Source organism: Anser anser (genome assembly GCF_964211835.1).
Source record: "Anser anser genome assembly, chromosome: 3".
NCBI lineage: Eukaryota > Metazoa > Chordata > Aves > Anseriformes > Anatidae > Anser > Anser anser.
The window spans coordinates 67,857,160-67,868,734 of NC_139722.1; the positions used below are offsets into that span (position 1 = coordinate 67,857,160).

The following is an 11,575-nucleotide window of genomic DNA, read 5'->3' on the forward strand; positions in this document are numbered from 1 at the left end:
GAAGGAGCCAGAGCTGACCCTGCAGCACATTAGTGAAGCATTAATGGAGTTTGCTTTGACCTAGGTGGGGAAGGTAAGATCTGCTGGAAAGGGGGTGCTGCCACTGTCCCTGCAGACCATTACGTTGGAGTTTTAGCTCCCATCTCCACTGTGACACAGCTGTTGCCTTTGCAGGTTGAGATGGACCTGGTATCTGTGCTTCGTCTGAGGGTAGAGTCTACCCTAAAGGTGGAAAGAGAACTGGATGACCTTGCCCAGCACAAACTCCTACAGTGGACCTTTATTCTGCCTTCACCCCCAGGGGCTCTACTTATGTAAACTACTGAGTGCCCCAGAGTCTAACTGATTTCCTCTAGGTACTCCATTAAGATGTGACAATATTTTGGGGGGTCAGCCTCAGGGATTCAGGGTTCTCCCCTCCCCGTATGACCTGGTGTAGCCAGTAATATTTCCCGGGATGATGTTATGCTAACTCACTAGGTCTAAGTTTCTAGGTCCAGGTAATGAAAGGCTTTTGGTGGAAAGCCCCTGGGATGTTGATCCATTTCCTCTTTTTTCCATTAGGATCCAGATTTTCTGACTTTCAGTGTGCACAACTAGGAATACTTATTTAATTTAACATTCCTGAGCTTAGGCAAAATGCCAGGAGGAAAAGAATTTATTTTATCAGTAAGTGGGGTTGGCAGACGGTGGCACAGCTTTGGGCACTTGCCAGTGGTTGGCAATATCATTTGTTTATTTTTCTTTAACCGTGCACTCTGCCTACACATGGAATTATGGTAATGGTGGCAAATACCCATGAATAGTGATGAAGGAGATCAGCTTCTAAGATCTCCATTAGGATAGAAGGGTGTTAAACTCACAGCCTACAGTCATCTGTCTTGACTCCATGCAGCCTATGCAGCCTATTAACCCAGTTCAACAACATAAGTCAGTTAAAGTATAAAACCCTGGCTCAGGAAAAGTTTTCCTTCAAGGCTAGTATGAAGGATTTAAGTTTAAGTGAGTGGGATCTAAGCATGTGCTTGTTTCCTGAAGTTGGAGTTTGCTAAATTTCATTCTTTCCAGCTAAGCTGAAGGACTGCTGTCTATTCTTCAGAGAGAAGATGCAGCTGGAAGGTCAACATTTCCACTGAGATGAGCTCTTGCATCCAGAGTCACTGGGTTTTCAAGCAGGTTGCAATTGCATTTGAAAATGGCCAAAAACACGGGGTAAAAGGATGCTGTTTCTATCGTGTTTGCTGGAATAAATGCTAACAGTATGGTCACCAGTGGATGAAAAAGACTTGATGTTGTATCAAGTTATGTTTTGCCAAACACATACTTCAATGTAAGAGTAAGTGTATGGTTTAGTAAAGAATGTAAGAATGAAGAGCGTATTTATGTAAAGACTAGGCTATTTATATACATGGTAAAACACGCAAAGGAAGCTCTCATGTGGTGTGAGTAAGGATCATACAGCTGGGCCTTAAAGTCAATAACTGGACGTGACATCTAAATCACACACTTTAAGTAAGGCAGACCCGTTATTTTCCCTGCTATGACATTATTTGAAATTGTTCCAGTGCTTGCAAGCTTATGACACTCTAGGAAAGCAGAGCACATACAACAGCGCATCTGATCTCCAGCATTGCTCAGAAGACGGGTGCTGCACTTGGGTCACAACAGCCCCACGCGGCAGTATAGGCCTGGGGAGGAGTGGCTGGAAAGCTGCCCAGCAGACAAGGACCTGGGTGTGCTGGTTGGAAGCTGTCTGAACACGAGCCAGCAGTGTGCCCATGTGGCATCCTGGCCTGCATCAGAAATAGTGTGTCCAGGGAAATGTTTGTCCCCTGGTATGTGGCGATGGTGAGGGCGCACCTCGATTACTGTGCTCAGTTTTGGGCCCCTCGCTACAAGAAGGAACTTGGGTTGAGTGTGTACAGAGAAGAGAAATGAAACGGTGAATGGACCAGAAATTAAGGCTTATGAGGAACAGCTGAGGGAGCTGAGGTTGTTTGGTCTGGAGAAGAGAAGGCTGAGGGCAGACTGCACCACAGCTCTCTACAGCTACCTGAAAGGAGGCTGCAGTGAGGAGGGTGTCGGTCCCTTTTCCCAGGTGACCAGCGATAGGACACAAGGAAAGGGCCTCAAGTTCTGCCAGGGAAGGTTTAGACTGGATATCAGGAAGAATTTCTTCACAGAAAGGGTGGTCAGGCATTGGAACGGGCTGCCCAGGGAAGTGGTGGAGTTCCCATCCCTGGAGGTATTTAAGAGACGTGTGGATGTGGCACTCAGGGACATGGTTTGGTGGTGGACCTGGTAGGATTAGATGATGGTGGAACTTGATGATCTTAAGCGTCTTTTCCATCCTAGATGATTCTATGGTTCTATGATTCTAATATAGTGTCACAGTTTCCTGGGATTAAAAAGGCTGCCATAAGCGTTCATTAAAATGCCATCTATGCTTTTATCAGGGCTACATGTTCACAAGTGATTAGTCAGCTACTTCTTTGCACTTTTTTGGGATAATGCTTTTTTGTATAAAGTTGTTTATTTGAAAAATGTTCAAAGGATAAGCATCATCCTAGCCTTGAATGTGCAGTCTGTTTTGTGAGCATTACTTGTGCATGTGACAGCCTGTGTTTGAACCTCAGAAACTGTGGGTGGCTTTCTTCTGAGTGTTGCATGTGCTCTGATCATAGTTCCTATAATATTCCAATATATAAAGACTCAGTGCAGCTGAACCTTGTGTTTGGCTCGTGTTAGTCAATATTCATCATGTGTTAAGGGCCAAGTATTCCGGTTAGATTACACCTGTTGTTACAAACTCTGTTCAAGTGAATCCTGTGATGCACCATGTCATAAAGTCAGGTGATGGCTATTTTGCATCAGTGGAGATGTTGTATAACCACAATGCTCAGCCCAGCCCAAAGAGAGCAAGGTACTTGGTCTAGAGCTCCTATGAGGCAATTGGCCATAGGAAAGAAAAACAACTTAGCTAACTGACTTAAAATGAAACATCTTGAGTCAATTCAACAACTAAAAATACCCTTTTTTTCCCAGAAAAAGATATATAAATATAATTTTCCTGTGGAAAACAACAACTTCATGGGAACTGCATTTGCTGTTGGGAAGACACTGTAGTGAGTTATCCTTGATCAGCTTTAAACACCGTAACTTTATGGGGTATTATTTACTCTATCAAATAAACAATACAGTGCTGGGTCCTTTGCTCTGTTTTTAACCTGTGGTGTCCTCCTTTCCCTTTCTCTGCTCCCTTTAGTCTGCATTGGCCTTAAAATGCTGACTAGAGAAACAGATCATCTAACCTCACCCATCCAGTCATTTTTCAGCTAATTAACTTGTGCTCCCAACCCCCAAGCAATTTTCATGTAAACATGTTTCAGGAAATATGTTTCATTGTGGATAATTCCCTTGCCACCCTCAAGTTCAGGCAGGTGTTTTATTTGTTTTTGTGCAGGTTCTTATTCTCTATCATTAGTCTTTGTAAGTCATTATTTTTGTTTTAACTGCTTTGATCTATTCACTAACTTCAAACTAGTCTTTCTAAGTAAAAGTTGACTCCTGTATGTGTTCATTGATTGATTTTCCTGTTATATGAATGTTCCTAAACACAGCTTAGCTTCATTCAGCTTTTCATCTGTGCTCAAATAAATAAGATTTCTGCCACAAATGAGACCCACGGATCTTTCTTTCCCACAAGTAGAAATACAGATCATCCCATGGCAGCAGCTGTCAGGTAAAAGCCCAGTCTAAATCTCACTGGGGATGTATGTACTACTGCAGGAGCATCCCTACAGCACCACAGGAGGCTCAGCTTCAGCAGGTCACACCACAGAGAAGACCCAGATATTTCAGAAGAACACAAAAGATAGCTAGGATGACAGCCCCACTCCCAAGGGGCAGAAATGAGCTCAGGTGAAGCAAACTTCCACCTTGAAATCTTCATTCTTTCTCTTACCTCCAACTTTTTCTTTTCCAAACTCTCATCTCCAGCTGTGACTACTAAGCCTGGCTTAAATTCGAAGTAGGTGATGTTGCTTGATGATTGTGCTGATATATATGATTATTCTTAGATATTCTCCAGCAGATGCAGTAGGTCACGCTCCTGATTTCTCATAAGTAGTTCAAAAGATTGCACAGTCCTGGAGGAAAGGCAGGGCCTCTTGGTATACACATCTTATGAAGAAGTATAGGTAAATAAGCTGCCTAAAAATGTGAGTTTTAAAGGATCAAATCACATGACATAATAGAGTACAGGGGTGGTAGCGTGTTGTGGTTGCCAGTGAACATTAAAGCTTCTCTCCTGACATGCTGAAAACTGAGATAGCATGTCAGACCACTTCTAAATTAACTGGAATTTTGTGCTTAATTATCCAAAGTCCCTTTAAAAAAAAAAAAAAAAAGTCTGGTTTTTTTTTTTTAAACTGCTGAAGGGAAGGTGTAGTGCTAAAATATTTCTGATTTTTATTGCATTTGGTGAAAAGTGTATAAAAAGGTTGCAAAATCACTTAGGGAAACAATGATACTTACCTAAAGCCTTTCATGTCTGTAATTGGTCTGCTCGGGTGTACACAAGCCTGTATCAATGTCATTATACTCCCTGAAATGAGCTACATGTTTTTGTTTTTTGTTTTTTCTCTTCGTAACTGAGAAATACCTCTTAGGAGAATTCCCTATCATCACCGATACTAGTTACACCTTCATTAGTCACCAGTGGGAAATCCGTTAAATCCCCTATAGAAATTCTGTTGATTTCAGCCAAGGGAGCAGCAAAGACACCGTGAATTTCCAGGACCCTGCTGTCAAATAGAGTGTGCAGAAAGCTATGATTTAGAATTTCCTCTCTAGGGTTTCCCAGCAGAGAGCCTAAACACAGAGTGTGGGTTAGGGAACCCACATTCTCCCTGAGGAGATAAAACAAACACTCCCAGCAGCCAGAAAACAATCTGTTCTCATCATATTTACAGCTTGCTTTCGAACCAGCTGGGATTTCCATGCTGTGAAACTTGGATCCAGATAAGAACAACTGTGTGGTACTTTGACCCTAATTTTACTTCCAAGCTTTAGGGTTTTGTTCACCTCTGGGAATAATGCAAAATGGATTCAGGATGGGCATAGAGGCATAAACATACCTGTGCAATACCATTGGCTTCATGGTTAGGGATTCTTGCTGCCTACCTCAGTCAGCAAGCCATTCATGGTGTCCATTGGATTATTTTTTTTTTTTTTTTTGCCTCTTACAGCAAAGATAAATACAAGAAAAAACTTCTTTTGCAGAAACAGAAGTTTTGCAGACATGATTTGACTTGGCAGTAAAAAACAGTGCTGACATGGCTGCGCCATCAGGGCCTGATGTTGCCTGATGTTAGTTCACATGTGGATGCACTTACCTTGTCTTCTATTCCTGTCTCCATGCTTTATAAAGTATGTTGGGCTATGTTCTGATTTCCTCACTACAGGATGCTGAGATGTCTTTTCCAAATAAGCATAATAACTGCCTTCTCAAGGGATAATACAATGTATTGCCAACACTGTTAGTATGTGAGGAGTAGCTGCAGCATTCCTCTCGCTGTGGTGGCTGACGGATAGGAGAGAGCACTCTCACTTTTCTGTCTCCTACCTACATCACACAAATATCTCATTTCCCCCAGTGCTTACTCCTGTTTTTTAGAAAACTTAGAGAAAATGTCCACAAAAATTCATCTATGGTTAGGATTTTAGTTTACTTCCTTCCCTATGCTTCTGAAATTATATAGGATTTAACAAATTGTTGAATTTAATATCTTTACTTTCTCCTCAACTTGCAGATTTGGAAGCAGAGTGGAAACAGACATGGTTCTGTGTAATCTGTAATATTATTTCCTTCCATTTTCTCTCTTTTCCCTTGAAAGTTAGTTCCCTAGAGCCTACAAATCTGGGACAAATTGGCTGGTGATACTTTTCAATTGTTTGTTGATGGAAAAGGGTGTAAACTGATCTGTGTAACTGGACAAGTTTTAAAGTAAGTCTTCTATGACATGCAAAGCCCTGCTTTGTCTTCACAAAATTAGCTTGTTCTCATAAATAGGCAACGCTTAATACGCAGAATACAGTGTTTTTTTTTTTTTTTAAATGTGTGTTTCATTAATATTATACTGTAGTGATGTAAGGTCACAGCAGCAGAGAATTGCGTGAATTTACTCCAGATGTTGCTTTAAAAAATCAACTGATTTTTACTCCAGATGTTTGACAATAAAATATAGACCATGACATCTAAGAACTTTTGTAAATGTAACTCACTGTTATAAACTTCTCATCAAGGTGCTAAGGCTCACTGAAGTTATTTAGTGTAGCAGAGGAAAGTTTGTGCCCTTACTGAGGGAAATTTCTAGAAGCGAGCTCAGCTGAAATACCAGCCACTAGAAAATGCCACATGGGAGAAAGACAATGGCAATCTAGAAAATCACCCTGATCAGACACCGTACTTTGTTAGGAAGGAAATAAATCACATGGCACATAGAGCCACCAGAAACTGAAATTCATGACTTCTGCTGTCAACCGATCTCTGATTTAAACAAGCTGTGTTGCATACATCATTGTCAAAACATTTTGATAAAAACAGCAAAAGTAGAAGTTTTGAACAATTTTAAAACAGGAAAGTTGTATGGGGTTCTAGAAACCCAGAGCACTATTTATTCCATCTTTTATTTTATTATTATTATTTTTTAATCTGCATAGCACCTTGTGCCTGGCACTCATGGTATTGACACTATTATTATTTTCCAAGTTTCAAACCTTCACTTGTGGCTCTGAGAGATGCCTTGTGCTGAATCAACCCATGCTCCCCAACAGTGTCCACTGCACCTTTCTACCAGAGCTGATCTTCTCTGCTGCCAAGTTTCCACACAGCCCGATTGCTTGTACTGAGGCTGATCCAGTGCACACAAATAAAAAAGACTTCAGCTAGGGCTGAGAGGCATTTCAATATCCTAATTTAAACCATCCTAGCTATATTCGTCAGCAGATGGTAGCCACTTTTGTGAAATGTAGACAATTGCCAACCGAATGGGTACAGAAGTCAGATGCAGTGGAAGCCTCACCAAGCTCCTTTACAAAGTTAGATCACAATTCAGAAATGTGCTTAGGTATGTCCTCTGCTTTGGGTACTCAGATTTAATTCCAACATGAACCTGTGTGCTTAAAGCCAGGCATGATCTCTAGTGTGTGACTGAATCAGGGGCATGGCTGTTTGTCATGGTTTTGGCTGGGATAGAGTTAATTTTCTTCCTAGTAGCTGGTATGGTGCTGTGTTTGGATTTAGGATGACAACAATGCTGATAACATGCTGATGTTTTAGTTGTTGCAGAGCAGTGCTTACACAGAGCCAAGGACTTTCCAGCTCCTCATGCTGCCCTGCCAGCAAGGAGGCTGGGGGTGCACTGGGAGCTGGGGAGGACACAGCTAGGACAGCTGGCCCAGGCTGGCCAGAGGGGATGTCCCATGCCATGTGGCATCGTGCTCAGCAACAAAACTGGGGGGGTTGGCTGGGGGAGCTGCTGCTGCTTAGTGTCTGGCTGGGCATCATTCGGCAGGTGGTGAGCAGTTGTACATCACTTACTATGTTTATTCTTTTTTTTTTTTTTCTTCCTGTCTTTCTTATTAAACTTCCCTTATCTCATCCCACAAGTTCTTGCACTCTTCTTTTCAGTTCTCCCCCCATCCCACTAAGGGTGGAGAGTGAATGAACATCCATGTGGTGCTGAGCTGCCTGCTGGGTAAAGCTACAACAGTCCTTTAACAAATTTGTTATAAACATGATGTCCATTTAATAGTTGTTGGTCACAACACTGATTTATTTGTTTACAGTGTTGACTTATTTGCTCCAAGGGTTGTTTTTCTTAACCTCTTTCTTGTTTATCACCTCTGGGGGCTGGCCTAAGCTTGTTTATGTTTTTGCCAGTTTGTACGAGCTCATGTTACACTGACTGTGAATTTAATCTGGTGTTTGCCGTCATTCTTGCACTTCAGGAATCCTATCATGGAAACTATTAACAAGTACACTCTTTACCTTTTCTCCTCCAAACTAGTTACAATAGCTCTTGAAATTTTTGAATATTCTTGGGATGCTCAAACTAACATGAACCTATCGCTATGTCTTCTGCATGTGCTTTTGGTTTTGTCTAAGGTTAAACAACTATTTAGGAATACCACCCTGAGATCCGCCCTCTGTCAGGATGGTTATGGGTAGCAAGGGGTGTGGGAACATATAGGCAGGTATCTATCATGGTTGTCACCTCTGATGGCTTTGTACTTCACACCTGAACAAGTGCAGAATTCTAAAAATCTAATAGAAAGTTTAAAAATGGTATGTCCTGGCCCTGGAAATTCCAGAGAATTACAGCTCACCACACTGTGCTGGGGCCTGACCTACACCTAACACTATTCAATACTATTCAGCACTGTCAAGAGGAAGAAAATACCTCTGGATCTGATCCAAATCCTGCAACAGGCACTGTGGCTAATGCAGCTCCGATGACAGACACTGTGGCTGAACCAGAGAACCAACCTGTGGCAGTATCAGTCTTCCCTACATTCAAGAAGAAACAATGGGAGCAGAGGCCAATTTGTTTAGGAAGAAAAGGAACTTCTGCTAGAAGGAGGAAGGAGGAAGGAGTGGATGAGGCAGGCTATTCCAAAATGGGTCCATCATGACATCAGGAGGAGGAAGGGACAGGTCTCATAAACACAGCAGTAACTACCCTGTCCCTGTCCATGGGTGAGCTGCAAGATTTCAGCCATCATCCTGGCAAGTATCTTGCCACCTGGCTGCTCCCTGATCCTTGGGATAATGGGGCCAACAGAAATGGAGTAAGAGGGCAAGCAAGCCAAGCAGCTGGGATCCCTTGCTAGGGAAGGGGGCATTGACAAAGTGATTGGAAAAGGGGCACAAGGCCTTCACCTCTGGAGGCGGGTCCTGTCAGGTGTGAAGGAAAAGTATCCCTTCAAGGAAGATGTTGTATGTTACCCAGGCAAATGGACTGCCATGGAGGGGGGTATGCAGGTAATTAGCCATGTTGGAGGTGATTTATGATGACTTGGACAAGGACCAGATATCCAAAGATCCAGATGAAGTCAGGTGCATGCAACCCATGTGGTGGAGGTCTGTATGGAGCGCACCATCATCGTATGCCAGCTAATTGGCAGTAATGACCTAGAAAGACCAAAAGGGACAAACAGTGGATGAATTGGCTGGCCAATTCTGCCAGTACAAAGAAAGTCTCTCTTCCTCCCTACAAGCCTGTGTTTCATCGCTGGAGAAACTGGTTCATCAACTCAAAGAGAGAGAATGTCTTCTCTCCCACCGCACAGACCAGTATTTCAGCTATTAGGAGTAAGCGTTCCTCTGCTCAACAGTACTGCAGCCAGATGATGTGAGCCCTGGACCTTCTCCAATATTGATTTGTGAATGACCATGCAAGGACAAATCAAAATACTGTACTGTGACATAATTCAGTGAAAGGAAAATATTCCTTCTGCTTAGCTTTGCCTGATAAGCTCAATATTACATTTTTTCCCCTTTTCTTTTGAAGTTTGATTTTCATTAAAGTTAGTGAGACCTCAAAGCGCCTTTTGCAATGTTGTTTTGGGACTGTCTGTTAGTAACAAAAATAATGTTGCTATTCTACTGAAAGGATTGTCTCCAAACTCTATTAAAACAAATCCTGTGATGCACCATATCATACAGTCAGGTGATGCCTGGTTTGCATCACTGGAGATGCTGTATGACCACAACGCTCCTCATGATTGCAACAGCATGATATAAGGGATGAACACCTAATATGCACGTGACATTGTGTGATAGAGATCACCATCTCAACTTGTTGCGTGAGAATTTTGAATTTCAATTTCCAGTAGCATGAGGAATAGCATGCATTTATTTGGCAGCATGGATTTTGATCTCCGGCAGCACTACCAAAGCATTTTGGGAGGAAAAAAAATGTGTGAAAACCACTATCTTTCTATTTGAACCTGGATCACATTCTGTCTTACATCAAATGACAGGCTTAAATACACTTCATACTTCACAGGATTGCTGAGCCCAGTATGACCAAGATGACCTTTGAGATAAAACTGAATGCAGACAAAATCATGGCTGGTATCTAATTTGTAATATCTGCTTTATCAAAGAGCAACTTCTTTTGATTCTTCTCTTTTCTATGGAGTATTCTTCACATGTTTCCAGAAACGTGTGATGTAATCCAAATAGCTGTCTCATTCATTACTTATATATCTAACATGCTTGAGTGGGGTCTTTCTGGGGACTGACTTTTACATTATCACCATCCTGAAGAAGGGTGGTTATTGGGAGACATGGCCCTTTCAGATGTCGAAGAGCAGGCATTGAAGGCTAACTGCCTCAGTACTATATTATGTATTATTACTTGCTTCTGCAGTATCTGTGTTTTTGTTTATGCCCTTTGCCTTCCTACTTTTTGATGTGTAGGGCCTGCCAGCCCCTGTCCCTAGAGTTTCTCCATCCCCTATCACGTTCTCCTTGGCACTCAGACCACCCTACTGCAGCTACTGCGACCCCTCTAGCCTTCAGCTCCTTCCCTGAAACACGTCTGAATGTTGTTGCAAGGACATTACCAGCACCAACACGCCAGTAACTAAAACTAAATAATCCTGCCTTCTTCTTTGGACACCTCTGCCCTCAGGAAAACATGATTCCTACACCACAACGCCAGGCACGTGCCTGCAGTTTGGTGGTTATCTCAGGCTGGTTAGAAGACAAGCTCCTTGAGGCACAGCTAAACCCTAGGCTATTGTCTGTATCAGCCCGACTGCACCTTTGGCACATAGCTTGTAGGAAAACATGTAATACCAGCCCACAAAAATCAAGAGCTGTTATGCTGTTAAACACTTTCCAAGGTGCAGGTTTCAAAAGTAAAGTGCTTAAGGACTTCTGAGTCATATTGAAGGAGGAGGAATAAGTCAAGTTAAAGGGTTACTAATGTGTATGGAGAAAATAGTTTCAAAATTAAAATAACTTCATCCAGCATCTCAAAACTGAGTATAGACAAAATATACATAGCTTGTCCTGACTGATTCATTGGAACATTTTGGCTGGCTTGAGTTGTTTCTTTTTCCTTTCCACAGGTGTGTAAATAACCAGATATTTGGACAAATAAAAAGAGATGAATCCTCTTGTAGACTTCTCGATATGCTGAACACATCAGGACTGCACAAGAACTTTCTGCATAGAGATACTATCACCTACCTAAACTTCCTAAAAAAGGTCTGCCAAGTCACTGCTGAAGCCATCAAGAAGACTGAGGTAATTATTGCCATCTCCTGTTTTATGCAAACTCTATAGCACAATTAAAACTGCAAAAGAATACATCACATTCAAAACGAAACAAAAATAAACACGCAAACAAACAAAACCCACCTCAACCAATTTGGAAGCTTTTGATATCAGCTATTAGCCAGGTATCAAAAGACTAAAGAGTTAAATAGGGAGTATAAATAGATGTGAATTCCATAAGGATAATTAAGCATAGCTATAGAAGGATGTTTCCCAAAAGGC

The 11,575-nt window shown here is 42.0% G+C and overlaps 1 protein-coding gene across 25 annotated transcripts in view; it reads left to right on the top strand.

Moving 5' to 3' along the window:
- The window catches only part of LOC310897390 (uncharacterized protein), an 82,509-nt gene that overhangs the window by 57,439 nt on the left and 13,495 nt on the right, over positions 1 to 11,575 (top strand). For all 25 annotated transcript variants that reach the window (XR_014582274.1, XR_014582285.1, XR_014582286.1 and 22 more), the window contains one exon: positions 11,146 to 11,323. The gene's annotated coding sequence lies outside the window, so the exon portion shown is untranslated. The remainder of the gene's footprint in view (positions 1 to 11,145; positions 11,324 to 11,575) is intronic.